Source organism: Equus caballus, chromosome 4, assembly GCF_041296265.1.
Source record: "Equus caballus isolate H_3958 breed thoroughbred chromosome 4, TB-T2T, whole genome shotgun sequence".
In the NCBI taxonomy this organism is placed as follows: domain Eukaryota; kingdom Metazoa; phylum Chordata; class Mammalia; order Perissodactyla; family Equidae; genus Equus; species Equus caballus.
This window is the reverse complement of record NC_091687.1, coordinates 73751880-73773430: the sequence shown is the minus strand read 5'-3', so window position 1 is coordinate 73773430 and position 21551 is coordinate 73751880. Positions and strand designations below refer to the sequence as shown.

General features: G+C 37.7%; 1 long non-coding RNA gene across 1 annotated transcript; it reads right to left on the bottom strand.

The window, feature by feature from the left end:
• Window positions 1-20006: 20006 nt before the first annotated feature.
• On the bottom strand, window positions 20007-21327 carry LOC138923811 (uncharacterized). Its single transcript, XR_011437946.1, has 2 exons — window positions 21228-21327; window positions 20007-20469 (listed from the first exon to the last, which is right to left on the bottom strand). It is a non-coding gene; the product is annotated as an uncharacterized lncRNA (long non-coding RNA).
• Window positions 21328-21551: the final 224 nt, after the last annotated feature.

Here is a 21551-nt window from a genome sequence, read left to right as displayed (position 1 = left end):
GTTTGCCAAGTGGTGCCATGTCCGTACCCGGGATCCGAACCAGCGAACCCCAGGCCGCCGAAGCAGAAGGTGCGCACTTAACTGCTGCGCCACCCGGCCGGCTCCCCTCATTGTTTTTTAAATGTAACCTATAGAAAAACAAGCCCAACAAAGTCCTCTTGTCTGGAAGGATTCAAAGAAAATACTTTCTCTTCTTCACTTAGGGGATTCTCATAGGTGGTGAAAGCTTCCCCAGGTGACAAATCATTTTCTTGAGGGTGGGTGGAGGGAAGATCTTAATGTTTTTCAGACAGAGCATGGGCTGGAGAGGTCAGCTAGGTTTCACAACTCTAATTAGTTTGTGTGGTAAGCTATGTAGCTGGGCCTGTCCACTGATAGTCTCCTAGCTTCTTCTCCTCTATCTCCTTCTCCTCAAATTTTAATTGCTGTTGCCTGAAAATATGTAAAACAGAATCCTCCAGAGAATCACCAAGCCCAGCCTGGACTGTGTAAGCAGCAACTACCACCACATCTGGGGCCCATTCTCCGTCCCAACCCCAACAACCTTAAAACTCTGGAATATAATATTCATATCACTCTTTTTATTTATTTATTTATTTATTTATTTTTTAAAGATTGGCACCTGAGCTAACATCTGTTGCCAATCTTCTTTTTTTCTTCTTCTTCTTCCTCACCAAAGCCCCCCAGTACATAGTTGTATATTGTAGTTGTGAGTGCCTCTGGTTGTGCTATGTATGATGCCGCCTCAGTGTGGCCTGATGAGCAGTGCCACGTCCATGCCCAGGATCTGAACCAGCGAAACCCTAGGCCACGGAAGCGGAGCATGTGAACTTAACCACATGGCCATGGGGCCGGCCCCTATATCACTCTTTTTAATAAGAATATTGCCTGATACAAAGCATACCTTCACTTTTAGAATGTTACTCAAAGGAACATGAGCTGAGGAGTGCTACTTTTGTTAGTAAAGTAATATAATACACCATATCAAGTTGTCCTGGAAAAAAAATCATACCCTTCTCAAAAGACAGCAACCTACTAGCTTCTCACCAGTAAGCTTGGGCTGAATTCAAATGTCTTCTGAACCTGACAACTCATAAGTGAGTGATTTCTTGATCGATTTTTAGACTTCTAACAAAGCTCTTCAATGTTCCCATTCACTCCCTGAAATGTCACTAACCTCAGTTCTAGGGTACTGGGGAAGTCTATTAGAAAACGTAATCTAGAAAATAGGATTCTCTTAGTCTGAAAGAGTTAACGCGATACTAGAGAAGAGAAACTTAATCATCTCTCATCAACAAGCATCTTAAATTCTTAAACATTCTTCAAATTTTAGAAACCTGCCAATAAAAGCAAAGATAGCAACAGACTAAAGTACCTGAATCATGGAGATTTGTTATATTCTCAGGTAAGATTCACATCTTAGGATAAGTATTGTTCATTAAATATGAAAAAGTTTAAGAAAATACGAAAAATGGTAGATGTATCTAAAAGCATTTTGCATTGACATTTTTTAGCCCAGTATATATATATATATATATATATATATATATGTGTGTGTGTGTGTGTGTGTTAGATAAAATAAGTGAACAGTCATTATTTGATTGTCTAGAAACAAATGGAAAGAAACTGTGTTCTTTCTTCTTGAACATTCTTGACGGAGTGTAGCAGAAAATAAATATTTTTTTCTAGCATTTCTAAAATGCATAGGTAAACAGAATTTAAAGTTGCTCTCTAATCACTAAAATATTTTGAACGTGTTTTGAACGGTGTTACCACTAAGATCTGAAACTACGCAACTGCGATAATATGGAGTAGAACACTTAAAAACATCTGCAGCAGGAAGTGAACCAAAAATATAGTTATGAGCTACTGATGACAGATATGCACCTCTTTCTTATAATCAAGCACCTCAAGGTAATCATCTCCCTCTTGAAATCCTTCATACAAGAAGAGAGTTGATCACGTACTGCTGTGATATCTGGGCATTTTCTCCCTTGGCTGACATATTAAATAATAAGAAACCAACATGACATTACAAATGAGAGCTTCTCTAACTGTTTCCAGGAGTCCAGCCTGACCAGCCTGCCAGATAGTCTAGAATCATTTTGATGCAATTTACAAACACTCCTTCCCGGGAGAAGAGGAATTGAGGTTAGCGTTGAGCAGCCCGAGATAAATGGTAGGAGGGCCGTACACCATCCTGTTTAGAATGCCTTCATCTGTTTTTTCTTTATTCTTTGGCATCTGGGCAAAAGTTGTTGGGTGAGTTGGTAAAATATTTTGCTGTTTTTAAATGCACCATAAATGCTCTCGATGAGTCCACCACTATGTTCTAAACTGAAGTAGGGCTCTTGTCCTTAGCTGTACCTCAGTCTGTGGATATTTTTCTCCAGATAGCCCATTCTTTCAAAGTCCCTGCAAACTAGGACAGAGTTTGTAGGGAGAAGTGCCTCTAAGAACAGTATCAGAGATTTGCGAGGATATAAAGTTTTCTCAAAAGAGTAAATTGGAAAAGTTTTTAAAGAGGAGGTTGATGGAGGGAAAAATGGCATTGGAAGAACATAATAATGAGAAAACGGCTGAGACTCAGGTTCTTAAACTATTTTTGGAGCCACCGATCCCTTTGGCAGCCTGGTCAAGGCTTTGCCCCCCTTTTCAGTAACACTTTCAAATACAGGAAGATACAGATTCCTTTCCCATCTAAGTTCACAGAAGCGCTCTCCTGAGAGTGGATAGCACTGGCTCTGGTGGAAAGCGTGAAGTAGGATAAGTCTGTTTTGGGTACTCCACAGGTCTTCCCTTCCTGCATGCAACTACCTCTCTGCCTACCTCCCCTCTCCCAGGTTCTAGCTCCTCTCAAGCCCCCTTGTTTTGACGTCCTGTCCAGGCTTAAGTCGCTAAGCAACAGTCCATCTTTAAGCCCTTTCCCTCTGGTCTCACCGACCTCACCCCCCATCCCCTACCCCCAATTTACAATGTGTTTCTCTTAGGTTTTATTCCCATAGATTAAAACTTCTTAAGAGTAGGATTCATTTTCCAGCAAAGCATATCAGATTAGGGGGACAGCAGTTTTTTAATCACATGTGTCACACACTCACCCATAAAGCTGTGTCTCTGTGGGAGTGGTGGATGAGAGGTATCCTTGGCTCCTGGTCTCCACTGAAAATTCGTGAGCGGAATGAGAGTTGTGAGGATTGCCTTGTGTGTGGGAACTGCGTGGAGGCAGAAACAAGGCCTCGTGGCCTTGAGAAAACAACTGGGGCTTATTCATTAATCAACGAATTGATACTAAAGTGTGTCCAAGTGAAATCCATTTTATTCAAAAGAGGATTACTTTTTAAAAGTACAGTTGATTTCAATGCTAGGAATTAGGCTGGCTTGGACAGGGCAACATCCTGAGGCACTCTTTCCATTTAGTAAGAGGCAAAGGCCTGCTCACTCACATAAGCCTGGGTCTGTGGAATGACCCATTGAATATGCACTCACACAACGGATGAGGCTCTCCTAAAGAGACAAAAGGAAACAGAACACCCTGCCACAACCAGCACAACCATAAGCTCCAGATTATAGGGCTGAGAATGTCTCTTCTTAGAAGGAGTAGAGGTAGAATTTGGAGACGTCCAGACAATACATTGCTATTTACCTGTCTTAGACACTAGCCTGGGTGTAACTATGGGATGGGGTGGTGAAGTGATGCAATTTGCTATTGACACATCTTTTGCCCTGCTCCTCCCATCCTTCCACATCCTTCTACTCCTCGTTCATGAGCAAGGATAATGCATGCAAGATGAAGCTAGACAAATAGGATGACTCTATTAAAAGTTTTGTTATTTATCTAAAATATGATGGGAAGCTATTTGAAGGATTTTAAACGACAGAGATGATATCAAATTCAGATTTTAGAGAAAAATCATTTTAGAATAAGATATTTAACATTCCACTACTAAATTAAAATCCTGTTAGAGTGGGCACTGCTGATTAAAATTTTAAATTTTTATTCATAGTATTTTTCTATTTTATTCTTTAATACTTTATTTCATTTCTTATTTACACAAGTAGTTCATAGTGATACACTTTATCTTATTTTTTGTCTATTCCACTTTTCAACTTCAGTGTGATTGCAAATATTCAAAATATTCATATGGCTTTATTTGTATCTTAAATACCGATGTTATTCAGAGAATGAGCACTACTGACTGAGCAGTAAAACCAACAAACTGAGATTACTTCTTTTCCAAGGAGCGGGCCCTGAGTTAGCACTGGAGGAGATGGCTGGAATTTCAGAGTTCTCTTTTGTTTGGTTTAAATGCTGATGGAGCAAACTCAGGAATGCAGTGTGACCCATGAAAAGCAAGAAAAAGCAAAGCATGAGGGGTAGGACTGGAAGAATTAGCTAAGAGGAGATGGGGAGGGCAGGCAGTGCACTGACTTGCATTAAAATTTTAAGAGGGAAGGTGCTTGGAGAGTAAAAGAAAATAAGGGATGTGAGCCAAATAGTAATTTTTCTCAGTGTTGGCTAAAATTGGATTGGGATTTATGGAAGTTTAAAGCGCTCTCTTTATGCCTGCCCCATTTTTTGGTAAAGTTTATTTTTGCTTTTTGGTTTATGTTTTTTATTTTTTTTCCCTTGGATCATGTTAAATTTAGAGTTTCCTTAGGATTAAAATAAGCTTGTAATAACAGTTCTTGGAGTAGGATTTTTAGAGAGAGTTTAAAGGATTGATGAGCATTTCATGTGACATCTATACAGAGGACTATAATGAGAAGATGCTCACAGATTTGTTTTAATTACTGTCAAACCAGGAAGAGCCTCTGCCTGGACATATGATATCAGACCTTATACCACACTTGCTAAATTATAATTTTCAAAAAAACGTATAACTACAACTCTTACACAAACACAAAATGAACATCTCAAATATTTTCTTTAACTCATTAATTGATAAAGGAACTAGTAAGATGTTAAAAACAGTTCCAAGAAAAATTTGAAGAACAGACATACATATAGGCTACCAGAAATGCTAAAATAAAATTAATAGATGCAAATTGGTTAATCTTCTATAAGGCAGTAAAATGTAATATTTTGGGATCATCTCTTTTTTTTTTTTTGAGGAAGATTAGCCCTGAGCTAACTACTGCGAATCTTCCACTTTTGCTGAGGAAGACTGGCCCCGAGCTAACATCCATGTCCATCTTTCTCTATTTTATACGTGGGATGCCTACCACAGCATGGCTTTTGCCAAGCAGTGCCATGTCCTCACCCGGGATCCCAACTGGCGAACCCTGGGCTGCCAAGATGGGGAACGTGTGAACTTAACTACTGCACCACTGGGCCAGTCCCAGGGATCATCTCTTTTAAAAGGTGGAAATCAGTTGTAACTCTACCAGACAAAATTTATTTGGATGTTTATGAAAAAGATTTATTAGCATTACTAAGGACAAGAAACATTTGCATTCTTATCTGTTTTCTACAATTTAACTGCTTTAGGTATAGGTAGTAAATATAAGACAAAGTCAATCAAAGACAAAGATACAATATTTTATATCAAAAGTTATCATTTCACTCTGGCGGAATAAGCGTTCAAAGATTGTGACATGCTAATTCTTTCATCTTATTCTTCCCAAACTATTTAATATTCCAAATTTCAAATCATCTCTTTATAGTCTTCCCTTCCTCTGCATCAATCTTTCTGTTTTCAACTTAAATAGCCTTCCAGACCACCTACACTAGGTCAAATTCCCTCTGTAATATGCTCTCAAAACATCCTGTCCTTTTCATTCTCAATTTCCATTAATTTTGTTTAATTTGGAAAACTACTTATTTCATATAAGTCTCTCCACCTAGACCCTAAGTTTCATAAGGGCAAAACTCTTGTATGTTTTATTCATAATTGTACCCTGAATCCCTAGCAAAATGCCTGGTACATAGCAGATGCTTAATAGATATCCAGTGAGTGAATGTGTGAATTCCCTCAGTGCATCTCCTCCCTCCGTTAGCTTCCAAGCAGGAAGCCTACAGAGGCAGAATGATATCTGGGCTTGAATTCTAACTCCACCATGTATTAGCTATTGTGAGGACAAATATAAATTAAAAATAGGAGGCTTAATCTTCCCCGTTAAAATAAGGGAAGAGATTTCCCTCCCTTCTTTTTTCTTAAAGTATTTACTTTAGAAAACTGTTCATCGTACTTTCTCCTCTCTTTGAAATATATATAAATTCTATTGAAAACTAGATAGGCTTTTTGGCAGCTTTATGACCCAGGGGTGCCTTTCTGAAGGACCTGGGAGCCATCTTTTTGAACTGTAAAGGTTATAGGAGATAGCACCCCTGTTCCCTAGTTTCTGTGAGCCTAACTTTTGTGGGCACCTTGCTCCACATTGCAAAACCCTTCTGTCACAGAGATATGAGAAGTTTGTTTTTCCTCTGAATAAAGTCAAGTAGCTAACATGGATGGTCACCCCAATTACCAGGTAAAGTTAGGACGAATAATGTGTGACAAAAGGTGTCGTCCAGTTCTCTCACTTGAGGACTAGTTGTTGTTTATCTTGAGAACATGTATGTAACAGGTATCTGCTTGGCTATTAAAAAAAGGTGAGATTTCTTCCTGTCTTTGCAATCTCTTAGCGCATTGCCTGTGATGCGCATCACATTCCGGTTCAATGCTTCTTTGATAAACAAACAAACAAACAGAAAACATGTTTTCTTTCTTTTCTAACCTTTGTGGAGAGATTTCTGCCTTGGCAGATTTTGTTTTTAAATATACTTCCCCAACACTGTAACCTTACAGAACTTACTTTTAACCGTAAAAGTGTGCCTCAGTTCCCTTGTCTATTAAATAAGAACCCTAATAGTCCTACTTCTAGGGTTGTGGGGGAGACTTCAACTTAAAACAGTGCCTGCTGGGAAGCAGTAAGCTGACCTTCCGCAGCATGTCTGGAGCTTGGCCACTGACCACTAAGAGCTCCACCTTGGCCTGAAGGTCCTGGAGCAGCATGCGGCCTCCCTGGCACACAGCACTTTGGTGAGGAAGGAGCACACCGTGGGGGCCCCCATGGTCCATTGCTGGAGTCCCTCTGGGTGGAGCACAGAAATCTGAGGTGGAGCAGGGTCCTCCCAGTCACGTCCACAATTGCAAACTAACATCCCAAGGATAAGCCTGGAGAAGGGAAGGCAAGGAGCTGCCCATGTGGGTCGGGGGGCAGTTCCAGAAGTGGGTGAAAGGAGGGCCCCAGGGCTTGCCCTACACCCCTAGACACGGATCAGGCGGGGACAGTATTTATTGAGCATCCACTCTGTGCCAGTCACCATTCAAAGTGAGTTCTTGCCTTGAGGGACAAAAAAACACAGAAGCAAAGATAAGTTGAGGTGCTGATAAGTGTTGCCAAGAAGATAAAGTAGGTCATGTGGTAGAAGATGAGAGGCTAAGCTGCTTCTGGTGGTTGGCGGGGGAAGGTCCCTGAGGAGCAGCCACTAGCCAACACGTGGCTGTTGAGCACTTGAAATGTGGCCAGTCCAAACTGAGACGTGATGTAATGCAAACAATGGATTTTGAAGATTTAGTATGGACAAAAACAGAATGTAAAATATCTCATTAATAATTTTTATATTAATCATATGTTAAACTGATAATATTTTGGATATATTTAGTTAAATATAATGTTATTACAATTTCAAGAAAAAAAACAGTGCTTACTGCAAATCAGGAACTCAATAAGCATTGGTTATTAATAGCATACAAAAATGATCACCGTAGCAGCTTTGGGAGTTGATGCTCCAAGACATATCTGCAATTAAAAACAGTATCCTGGAGGCCACAGTGTTCTAGATGGAGATACTGATGTAAGCTTTAACAGATAGAAAGGAGAATGTTGCCATTTGCTTAATGTCTGTGCTTTGTTGCATGTTTCTTAACTATCTATCCCAGGCAGTTGGATATGGGCAGTTCTGGACAAAGGAAGATCAGCCCTGAGCTAACATCTGCCACCAATCCTCCTCTTTTTGCTGAGGAAGACTGACCCTGATCTAACATCCATGCCCATCTTCCTATACTTTATATGTGGGACGCCTGCCACAGGATGGCTTGACAAGCGGTGCTGGGTCCGCACCCAGGATCCGGACTGGCAAACCCTGGGCTGCTGAAGAGGAATGTGCGCACTTAACCACTGCACCACCAGGCCAGCCCCTGGTTATATATTTTTTTAAATGCAAGGACACAATTTTTATTCCTATTTGTCTTTTCAAATTCAACCAATAACTCAATATGCTCCCTGGTTCCAAATTACCCCTTTTGGTTACATACTGATTCTACCTTTAGCCATTTCTGTTTCAGCTGCACTTTCAGTATTTTAGTCTTGTGTTTTCAGCAATTCTCATTCCATTATGTTTCTATTTTAATTTCTTCTGAAACCGATTTTTAAAAAATGTATTATTAAATAGGAGGCAAAGCAATTTGAAGGGAGAGCAAACTATTTTGGGGATAATGCAATAATAATAATTTTGTAACAGATTATCCCTGTGGGTTATATGATAAATTCTAAAGCAATACAGTATGTTAGCTGCAAATGTTTGCAACTGCGTGGAGGTTATTTCAGAAGTTGTAGGTCAGTGTTAGGGCTGAGTTCAGTTAACTGGAGGCCACCCCTTAACATTATAGCTGAAATAGGGCCATGTTAGAAGTGCTGTTGTGTGATCACATTTTAGTGCCTATTATGTCTTGATTAAGACTCCCCTGGATATTCCTTTTTAATGGAATTTGAGGAATTAAAAATGGCTTCACAAATCACTTTTTAATCTGGTGAAGTAAGCAGGGAATGAAAAACACCATGCTGTCATCTTCAAGAGCAAGGAAAGTTGTAAATAAAGAAAACAAATTAGTAGCTGGTTCACACCTCATCAGCTACCTAACAACCTGTTACCAGTTAATTACACACCTTTAAAATGCATGTACAAGAAAGATTATTCAGAAATCACTTTCTCTAGAGGGGAGGGTGGCAGACAAGTATGGTATCAGAAGAGGCTATATTTAACCATTTAGATAGCCAACCATGAAGGGGAAAAATATATTTTCTCAAGAATTATAGTCTTGAAAGTGCCATCTATTAGTGGCCTAGCCTCAATGGCCTCCACACCAATAATTCACTCTAGACAGGTAAATATTTGTTGTGGACCTACTGGGAAACAGAGTCTCCGATATCCCTTTGTGATCTATTCCATCTTGTCGTTCTATCAGTGCCATCCACTGGTTGTTTACTGAGCTTGGAGCCCAGTCTTGAGCTATGCGAGGAGAATTAGACCGTGGATAACAAAGCAAAACACCACCCCTGCCAAGAAGTTTAAACAGCTTCCCCGTGTGCTTTTTGTTCCATGATGTACATATTTCCTCTTGTTTTAGCTTTAGTGTAAATAGGAAACCATTGGAAACTATGTATATTGAACAGCAAATAAATTTGGGCTGGAAACTGTTGAAGACCATTAAGTTATCCAGCCTTTATACCCGGGCTTGTTGAGGGATTTGTATGTGTATTTGTGCGATTTATTTCTCCAGAATTGTTCACAAAAAGTAAAGGACTCCAAAATGTGGCTTTGCTAATACTAAAAATGTTATGGAGCTGTCCTCTAGGACATCGGTCTGCATACTGGATTTAACTTCCTGGGTTATCTGGAATCAATCGTTTTCTCGCTTTGTGGCCCATGTTACCCTCTGTTAGACCAAGATAATAATAACCTGCCTTACTTGGTTGCTTGGAGGTACAACTGACAGAAGTAATTTCAATGTGCTAAACCTGTGGTAAATGTTAATTACTATTATTTGCCATGCTATTTGTAGATAGTGAAGTGTGACATTGGTTTGGTTGCCTGATCAAATCTATTTCCTATAGCATTTTAGTGTAATTTATGACCTAAATTCTTAAAATGATAATATGCTATGCACCTACTCAAGGGTCTACTTCAAATTAGCCTATTTTGAAATTGGAAGTATATGCATATCAAAATCAATGAAGTCCACAAATGACTTTTTAAAGTATATTAATTCCATTTGAATTATATTAATTCATAAGTGGTTATTTACATAATGGTTGTTTAGATTATTTAGCATTGAGTCATCATCTAGCAACTTAACTCTTCAATGGGTGCTGTAGTCAAAAGACATCTAGTCATATCCAATGTGAAAAATATGTATACGTATATACACACATGTGTACACACACACACACACACACACACACATACACACATATTCCATAGTGCATAAGTTGTTCAAAATCGTTTAGGTAAAATTCTCATGAATTACCCAAAGATCTTCATTAGTTAGTTGGTTGGGTGAAGGGCATGATTGGTTTGGGTGGAGTGTGTGGTTCTTTATGAAATCCTCGTCTGGATATTGTGCACATCCACAGAAAATCTTCTCAGAGAGTAATGACCTTTCTCCACTCCATGTAGGTCAAATCCAGAGTGCTGTTCTACATCTCTCCCCACTCCTGCTGAGAAGTTTCCATTGGTGCACTGAAAAGATGAGTTAATTTGTATGATATGGTCCATCATGGAATAATGGAAAAGATGCTACACGTCAAATTTAAAAGATTGGATTCTTTTATATCTTCACAATATTATTTTTGCATGTTACAAAAGTAATACAAACATGTAAAAGAAAAAATGTATAGTGGAGGACTTTCATTATCCCATCCCTCTAAAGATAACTACTTTATATATATGATTTTTAAACAAAAAATGCGTTATTCTATATAGTTTCTTTGGAAGCTTCCCCTTATTGATAGAAATTTAGGGTGTTCTCAAACTTTTGTATTATAGCAACACTGGAAAGAAACATCCTTGAACATATGTCATCACATACTTGTGCAAGTCTTTCACTGATTAAATATGTAAAAGTAGAGCTGTGGAGTTAAAAGAGTACTTGCACTTAAATCTTAATAAATATTACTAAATAACCTCCTAAAGAGTTTATAACTTACACACTCACTCACAAAGCAGTAGCATGCCTATTCCTGCCACCCCCTTGCTTGCACTGGACAGTATCGTTCTTTTATGTCTTTGCCACTCTCTTAGATAAGAAAAGACAGTTCTTGTTTTTTCATTTGGGGATTTGAGACCATTATGGGATTGAGTATTCATTCGCATGATTTTGATTATTTTGATTTCTTTTTCCATTAATTATCATTTATCCTTCATTTTCATCTCATCCCTATTTTCTGGTTCTACCACTTTGGGCAAGTCAATCTCTCAGAGGCTTTGTTCATTGTCTATGCATTGTCCAAATGAGACACATCCAAAACCTGTGCATTTGGTTTGTCCTTTTCTCTGTTGCCTGATTTCATCTCCATCCCATTTTGAAATACTGTTGAAAGATAATTTTTTTTAAAAAAAGGTAAAATCATGATTCTCATGCAGTTATAAAAGTGAACATGTGTTAAAGATTTTACTTTACTCATTCGATGAGGGTAGGAGGCAGATGTTATACTAGTTCAAAAAAAAGTCAAATGGCACAAATCTATATGGAGGAAAGGAATAGAAATGCAAATGGAGGCAAAAGTGGTTTCTTCCTGAGGGAGGAAGGAAGTCAATTGAAACTGCACCAGACAAGACAGAATGTAGCTGTCTATCAATTTTTAAAGAGTTGTAAAATAGCTCAAAGACTATGAAAAACTAGACTCTGATAACACAGAAGGATATGGTATATATAGATAATGCATAATTTTCTACTAAACACAATTCTTTTCTACAGTCTCCTTTTGATAAAAAAAAAATCTCAAAAGATTATTCTTGATTATTAAATAAGATTGGTGTTAGTGTACTTGGCCCAGTTATTTATATAGGTGCAGCAAGAATACTACTTTACCATATAGGCCTTACGTTTGCTTTGCTGGAAGTTTTTATGAGGAATCTCAGAAAGGACTTTTAAAATCCTCTTGTTATGTGCTATTCTGAGGCTAGGAAACCAAGGTAAGAACTCACTACCAGATTTCACCTGCACTACCTATAAATTTGGGCAAATTCTTCTCTTTTCCAGTTCCCGAAAATTTCTAAGATTCTTGAGCCTACCAGGATCTGACTTTCCATAATCACCTTGAAGGCTGGAACCCTGTAAACCAGGTCAGTTTAACTAACAGGGCTTTGTAAGCAGTAGTTCATGAAGTCTAAAACCTTACTTTCTTAAAAGTACATGGTCATATTTGATTAAATGAGCATCGTTCTCAAATATAACAACTGGATATCCACAAACAAAAGAATAAAGTTGGACCCTTTCCTCACATCATACACAAAATTAGCTAAAAGTCAATCATAGATCTAAATATAGCAGCTAAAACAATAAAACTCAGAGCAAAATATAGGAGGTACATTTTTGTGACCCTGCATTAGGCAAAGCCTTCTTAGATGTGACACCAGAAATGTAAGTGACAAAAGAAAAATTAGATGAATTGGACTTCATTGCAATTGTGCTTCAAAGGACAACTTTAAGAAAATGAAAAGCTCACAGAATGGGAGGAAATATTTGCAAATATATATCTGATGAAGGACTTGTATCTAGAATAAATATAGTCTTACAACTCAATAATAAAAAGATAGATAATGCAATTTTTAAAATGGGCAAAGGGTTTGTATAAATATATTTCCACAAAAGATATACAAATGGCCAAGAAACACATGAAAAGATGCTCAATGTCATTACACATCAGGAAAATGTAAATCAAAATCACAAGGTGATACCAATTCACACCCATTAGGGTGTCTATAATCAAAAGACAGATAATAACAAGTGTTGACAAAGATGTAGAGAAATTGGAACCCTTATACACTGCTGGTGGGAATGTCAAGTAGTGCAGCCACGTTGGAAAACAGTCTAGCAGTTAAACATATAGTTACCATAAAAACAGGTAAACACAGAGTCATCACATCACCCAGCAAATCTACTTCTAGATACATACTGAGGAGAAATGAAAATATATTTCCACACAAAAACTTGTACATGAATGCTTATAGCAGCGTACCAAAAGGTGGAAAACAACCCCAAATACCCATCAACTGATGAATGGATAAATAAAATATGTTCTATCCGTACAATGGAATAATATTTGACAATAACAAAGAATGAAGTACTGGTACATACTACAACATGGATGAATCTTGAAATGTTATGCTCAGGGGAAGAAGACAATCACAAAGATCACATATTGTATGATTCCATTTGTATGAAATGTACAGAATAGGCAAATCTGGGTTGGTGGGCTTTTGGGGACATGGGAAGTTAGTGCCAATAGGCACAGGGTTTATGAGGTGATAAAACTGTTCTAAAATGGATTGTGGTGACAGTTGCATAAAATACCAAGAATATTGAATTGTATACTTTAAATGGTTGAATTGTATGGTATGTGAATTATATCTCAATAAAACTGGCATATAAATAATAAAACTGCAGTTATGACTGATAACACTATACTGTTGTTGCTTGATCTCCTGCAAAGCAGCACCAGGGTCCCAATAAATAGAAACATGTCATGGACAGTGAGGGCATTAACAAATCTCTAGAAACTTTACATCCAGACTTCGATTTCTGAATGTTGGTATTAACACGATTTTAGTCCTACAAATTTAACCTAGTTTAGGCAAAATATCTCTTCTGATTTGACAACTCTTTCTACACAACTCAACAATGATAACGTATCAAATAAGCCTAATCTTTTTTAGCACCTCTTTCTTTTTTTTTGGTGAGGAAGATTGGCCCTGAGCTATTATCTGTTGCCAATCTTCCTCTTTTTGCTTGAGGAACGTTGTCGAGGAGCTAACATCTGGGCCAGTCTTTCTCTATTTTGTATGTGGGATGCCACCACAGCATGACTTGACGAATGGTGTGTAGGTCTGCGCCTGGGATCTGAACCCCAGAATCCCGGGCTGCCAGAGCTGAGAGCACAAACTTAACCACTATGCCACTGGGTTGGCCCTGAATCGCTCTTTTCATAAGGTGAAAAAACAAATCTTTGTGGTTTTAAAGGAGTCCTCTTGGAAATCTCAGACAGTTTTAGTTCTTTGGGATCCTCAACAAGCTTGAAGAGCACAGAGGGATTTGGAAACCAAATATACCCCACTCCTTTAGGACAAAAATATTCTTTTTCCCAAAAAATGGAAGTACACACACAACTGTATTTCCTATGGCTCCTAAGTATAGTCTAAACCACACAGTAATTATAACTGTTAACCGAAGTAACTAATTTCTATCTCACAGAGGAAACTGGGGAGTGGATAATTTGTGTCTGTTGCACACCAACACTTTGTAGCATACTAGCAGAGCTCATGAATACACATACCACAGCTTTCTACACTCAAATGCGTCACTTATATACACTTCTCAAAGTGGCAGAAATGAGCACATTCATTACAGACCCAAGAGATAGCCTCATAAAAATGAGAAGCAAATGGATATAAACTTAAAATTACGATTAGTAATCAATATTTCAGTATTCTATCTTACTATCTCACTATCATACTAATTATCTAACAAATATGCATTGAATTAACTCAACTTAGTGTCAGCCTGAGGTTTTAAGTTACCTATAGATCTTGGAAATTGTCTTCAAACTGACATATGACAAAATGTACTTACTGTTGAAATAAAATTTATCAGAATAATGTTTTAATCTGGGTGAACACAAATTTACATTTTTCATAATCTTAAACATTAAGTAGAAGTAATGTAAATTTATTCAATCAATGAATCTCTAAGATTAGAAAAAACATGTCAAAGTAAAATAAAACTCTACATATGTATTATTCTTAATAGTGACAAATCAGAGAAGATATAGCTGTTTTTTAATAAAACCAATAATATTAAATTTGTCTCATTTACTGCATTATGTGAAAGCGAAGTTTTAAAACATGTCTGGGCTGATTACTTTTTTAATCTAGCACATTGAAAGTATGAGAAGTTTAATTTCCTTATTTTCTGAGAATTTTAGGAATATTCTAATCATGTGAGTACTTATCTCCGTAAGCCAATCAGAATAAAAATTTTAAAGAGATATTATAATCTAATTTATTAATACTATTGGAAAGTAGCAAATATTACACACTCGCCTGATGAGAAGTTAAGGCTTCTCTGAATCATAGTCACATACATACAGACGCAGAGAGAAGGAGAAATCTTAGAGCTTCCATTCCAAAATTTCAGCCATGGGTCAAGAGTAAACACACAGATATAAAACTCGCCAGTCTAGACATCACCTTCCCAGTGGGCACAAAATTCTTAATTGATTTGATCTCAAAATAGACAAACAGAAAAGACTAACGCACCACATTCTCTGCCATCTCTCACCCAGCAGAGCTCTCTATTAACTATTAATCCATTTACAGAGATCACCAAATAATCAGGTTGTAAAATCAAATTCCTAACAGTTACTGGGAAATAACTCATTGGACGCAAACAATCCAAAACCAAAACACAAAACATAAAATTGGTAGACAGGAAATTGAAAACTAGAAAAGCAGAGAACGAGCAAAGTTTTATTGCCATTTTAGATTCATTTTTGGGAGCCAAGAAAAGACCAGCTTGGGTGTAAACTGCCCATGAAGTGCACTTCTCTGCTTATGAAGCTTTCCTGGCTCTGGCAGGTGAATCCATTGAGTGTCTCAGAGGAACCTCCAAAACTGTTAAAAGATAATTTTCTGGAAAAGGTAAAATCATGACTCTCATATGGATATAAAAATGAGCATGTGTTCAAGATTTTATTTTACTCCTTCAATGAGGGAACCATGTGGATGTTATAATCGGTTTAAAGAAAAGTCAAAAGGCACGAATTTCTATGGAGTAAGGGAATTGGAAATGGAGGCAAAACTGTTCTTTTCCTCAGGTAGATGGGAAGTCAGTTGAAACTCTTCCAGACCAGACAGAATGTGCATGTCTATCAACTTACAAAGAGTCATAAAATAGTTCAAAGATTATCAAAGTCTAGAATCTAACAACCCCGAAGAAATCTAATATTCCCAGAAGGAATCTAATAACCCAGAAGGATATGTATGTAGATAATGCATAGTTTTCCACTGAAACACAAATTTATTTTTTCTACAGTCTGTTCTTCTGGACTTCTTTATACAGCATCTGTTCATGTCTCCTGTAGACCCCATAAATGTTTAATTGCTCTTCAAATAAAACCTGGCTCTCAATATGACTAGCAGTTGAGAAAAGATTCCTACTTATGTGATAAATGCAAAATGGCTTTATTAATACTTTTCCCCTTTTATGAAATGGAGTTACTGGTTTAACTGATTTTTTTTCTTTTCTTTATTAGTTGTTTGAGCATCATTTAGGATAATATGCAAAATAAAATGAATTGCTTACAATTGGGAACTTTGAAGTTACACGCTGAAGTAGAGAGGCCCAAAGCTCATTTAATTAATTGATTAATTGAGCCTATAATCATATGGATTGTTCTCCAGGTGCCAGGCACCACGCTTTAAGAAAATGCAGTTTCAGCTTTCAAGAATTTTAAATTTATCTCAGGCAGTAGGCAAGGAAATAGTTATTTCTAGATAGTGGTGAAAATGTTATACTGCAGGTGTGCAAAGGGTGTCTTGGGAGCATAGTGTGGGAGTCAAAGCCGCCTAAAAGACCTAAGCTCAGTCTTCAAGGAGTTAGCAAGGTCAGGAATGTTTACAGAAGAAGGTTTCAGGCAGAGTGAGTAATAAGTACATGGGTTGGAAAACAAGAGAGCAGGTATCATTCTGGAAATTACAAGTCCTTCCGTGTAGCTGGAGTGTAGAATGTGAGAGAGAAGGAATGGCAAGAGATGAGGTAAGAGGAATGCAGGGTCAGCCACTGACCAGCCCATTGTGACAAGCTAAAGAGTCAGGGCTGTCTGCTGCAGGTGACGCATTTTAAGCTAGGGAGTTTCAGGATCAGACTCGCATTTTAGAAAGATCACTCAAGCGGCAGGGGAGATGGATTGTTAACCTGAATGTTTCTCAATGTATATTTCATTAATGATTCAGCACAGACTTTTAACTGATTCTCAGGTCCCCCCTGCAATCTTTGTTTACAATGTTTGGTCTGTAGCCACAGCTTTGGTGCATTTTGAATGCAAGGCTGTGACTTTGTGACAGAGGATGAATACAAAGAAATGCAGGGGAAAAAAATGATGATATGAAACAGGGGCAGCAAACTATGGCTTGCAGGCCAAAGTCCGCTGCCTGTTATTGTAAATAACACTTTATTGGAACACAGCCATGCCCATTTGTTTATGTATTGTCTGTGTCACAACAGCAGAGTTGAGGAGTCACAGGAGGCTGTATGAGACACAAAGGCGAACATATTTACTATCTGGCCCTGAAGTGAAAAAGTTTGCCAAGCCCTGATATGAAGAGCTAAAAATTTATATATTAACTTATTTTGTTTATTTGATCATTTATTATTTATTCTCTATAATTTGTTAAAAACTGCAAAATCCACCCAAGTGAATTTGAAGATCTAATTGACTTTATTCAACAATTCATGAATTGGGCAGCACCCCTTCTAGCAAACGGAAAGGAGCTCTGAGAAGGTGTACAAAATGGAAGGCTTTTGTATAGGCAGAAGGGGAGGGGACAAGGAAGCTACTGTGGTTTCAGGCAAGGTCACCTTCCTTTAGGGGAAGGTGGAAGAGGTCTACGGGCGGATGACCTTCCTAGTGCTGACCAGGTAATTGCAGATTCACTGGTTAAAGGTCACGTTCCTGGGAGAGGTTGAAACTGTTATTAAGCCTTGGTTTGCTGACATGGAGCTTAGCACAGTGACTCCATTTTGAGTCTGTTGTTTCTTTTTAACAATGCAAAAGGATTTGTGCAAATGTTTGTGGCCAGCCCAGTGCAAATTTTCAAACCTTGAATGCTGTGCTGGTAATAATACTTCTGAAGATGACTGTGGAAGATCATTTACATGACATGAATTCTTCTCAATGTCGTCCAAGAGGGAGCAGAAGAATTGGGTATGTATGCTACAGAGTTTGATTTATTTTTGTTCAAGGACAGATACTTGATAACAGATACATTTTTTAATATTCTGCATAACTTTTAGGACCTTGAGTTTGAAAATCTCAACAACAGTAAGTGCAAGTTTAATAAGTATAGTAAGTATAATAGTTATGATTTTTACTAGATTCCTGGTTTAAAGCCTCTGGTCTTAGCACAACGCCTTATTTGTGGGAGAAATACACAAAGTATTTTGTCAATGCCTACTTTTAGCAGCTTCTAGGGTCCCTATTCTAAATAAGACTGCCTTGGATTGCATCAATAGGCACCACACAGGGGGAACAGGACTCAAAGAGGTCGTATACAGACACTTTACAGCTAGCATCTCCGGGACCCTTCACCAGGTCCCACAAGCTGCCTGCTCAACCACCCTTAGCTAGGACACCTGAAATATTTGAAAATTTTGAGAAGAGAAGCAAAAACCTGTTTCATGGTTAAATCTTCCGTAGTGTCTTCGGTACTCATCTCAGGAGTCCGACTGGGACACATGCATCAGTAGCATTTACTTAATAAGAACCTCCTTTGACTAGTTTAAGGCCAGAGAACAGTGACGTTGAAAAAAAACACATGTATTTCAGTCCTTGCTTGAAATTATCGAACATTTTGGGAAAAGTCAATTTGCGTAACAGTTGGTGTTTCACCTCCTGGTGTTAAACCCATCTTCCCTACACTGTCTTTTTGGATCTGTTAATCAAGTTTCCTGCCTTCTCTAGACAGCAGCCTAATTGCTTATGTCCTGCAGAAACCCCTCACCGAGAAAGATATTTAATTTGTACCTTAATCCAATATTTTTATGCAGCATGGTAAAACACTATTACTTGTTACAGTATTTTGTCAGCTTCCTCATTAGTCTCTTGATAGAATCTCTTCCTTTGATCTTAAACTGACTTCTGTTTTTCTGCTGCCTCTGTCACAACTTTTAGTTTTATTTTTTTGACCCAGAATATCCTTTTCTGCCAGAGAAAAGTCATCATCATCACCAGAAGAAATACTGATTGCTTGCCCACGGGATGCATTTCATTGTACCTGGTGCTGTGGGGTTTTATTGGGTTTATTAATTTTCTTTCTTGATGCAGAACAAACAAAAAAAAACCCACCCCACTTTGCATCATTCTTTATATTTGGAGAGAATGAAAGATGATATTCCAATGTGTGAACCAGGCACTAATATGGATCTCAAAAATAGGTGATTTAATTAGAAATGTATTCAAGCCTATAAGTATATTAGGCCTGACCTTCCACCCTGTTTGGTTTTCTGCTTCTTGCCAGCACGACTTTCTCTTTCATCTACCCTTTTCCTTTTTTTGCCCCCATCTGGCCTTCCGACAGCAGCAGAATGAGTGTTAGCTATGTACTATTATTTGACATCCTTCTTTTTATAAAATTGAATTTCTTTTGATAAATGTCAGAAGGGGACACACATTCTTCAGTAAAATGAGCTAAGCCTGGAACAGATTTGTCACTGCCACCTCACCAGTCATCTCTTTTGCTTCTGACAAATACAGTATGTCCTGAGCTTGTCTGTCCTTGGTGACCTTAAAGAAATGGAAAAGTGATCCCATCCTTTCTGATTTCAGCACCGTGAACTGTCACAGGTGGCAAGTGGGAAATGATTAAAATGTTTACATATTCTTCCTTTGTTGCTGTCCTCTCTGGACAAATCTATAGAAGAATGGCAGAACCAAGCAATTGTGAAAGGCTTTATGTTAAATAAGGGTATTTCGAATTTTGGTTTGGAAACTTTTAATGCTGTAACGATTCTGTTAGTTTTCTTTTCACAAATTTCTTTAGTATCCCAATAGAGGGATTGATTTTAAAAATAGCTGATTCTTCATCATTGACTCTCCCTCTATATGGATCATATTAAAAAAAGAAAATTCACGTGAAATAACCTTTAACTGTATTCCAGTATAGGGGAGGAAAAGTATCTTTTTCCTTTACCTGTCTAAGTTCTCTGTTGGGAACCCCGTAACAAAAGACAGATTAACAAGAGAAAAGCATAGAAATTTATTTAATGTAAGTTTTATGCGACTTGGGAGCCTTCACAAGGAAATGAAGACTTGAAGAAATTGTTAAACCTGAGTGTTTGTATGCTAGGTTTGATGAAGAGTGGAAAGTCGTGGAAAGACATGACAAGATAAAGAGCATGAGCTAAATTTAATAAAGGGGAGAGGGGACTTAGCAAGGCCCGTTCATTCGGATTCCTTTGTGTGTCCCTTTATCTTTGGAGATAAGGATACTCCTTTCCGACAGGTGTGGGAGGGTTTTATGACCTGCTTCAGGGGAAGGTCAGAAGGTCCTTCCTGTACATGACTTTGCTCAAATTCCTTCAGCTTAAAATATTTAATGTGCCAGGGTGCCATATTTTGGGGTAGCCTGTTCTGAACACTGTCACCAGCAAGTGGATCAGTCTTTCTCTGAGAATATATTATTGTTCGTTGTTCCAGTGTCAAAACTGCCTGAAAAGCAGAAACAGGGAATAAAAATGAGTATATTAACGTAGTGATACAAGGTATTATCCTATTTTCAGGTAGTTAGTTCTAGAAATAATAAGAAGTCTTTTTTTCCTAGATCTGCCTGAAAGTTTGTTGTTATGACACGTTGCTTTTTTTTTTTATGACTTTGAACTAGAAGGACCTTCAATGTTGATCAATGTTGTTCAATATGAGAAAGATTTCAATTAGACTCTACAGATCTTTCATCAATGATCATTCAATGACCATTGAAGGAAATGGATCATTCATCAATCTGTTCCTTTAACAAACTGTTACTAATCTTTACTGTATGCAGATGAGATGTTAAACATGGAACGGGTGGAAAACTAAACAGACAAGGTTCTTGCCTCCATGGGCAAGTCATGGGACTTATTTGTCAGTAGACAAGTAAATTAATCTACAGATTATGATAAGGTCATGAAGGAAAAAATAATTCAATAACGTATTGTGGATACTGATCATGTATTGAGCATTTACTCTATGCTTAGTACTCTTCTAAGTGCTTTAACTGTATCAATTTATTTAATTATCACAACATTTTTATGAGGAGGGTTTTATTATTATTCCATGTTATGATGAAAAAAACGAGGCACAGAGAGGTTTGGTAATTTGCCCAAGGTCCCAAAGATAATATGCAGCAGAGCCAGGATCTAGCTCCAGAGCCTGAGCCCTTAACTACTGTTATTGCAATTCATCCAACAATTATTACATAAATTACTTACTGTGCTGAATATTGTGATAGGTAATTGAGGCACAAATATGAATAAAAATGGTGCATTGTCCTTAAGAAATTCACAGTCTAGAGGGGGAGATAAAATGATAATCACAATGCAGTGGGATAAAAGCAATATTAGATATATGAACAAATTACATTAGGAGCACTGAGGATATAGCAACACTATGCTTAGTGTTTATTGGTTTCTTATTTGAAAAAAAAAACTAATAGAGACAGCAATCCACCGTGAAGTTTTAGAAAGTGCTGCTAAAGTTGCTACTAATGCAAATGGGAAATCAAAGTGCTACTAACGACTCATTCCAAACTTAGT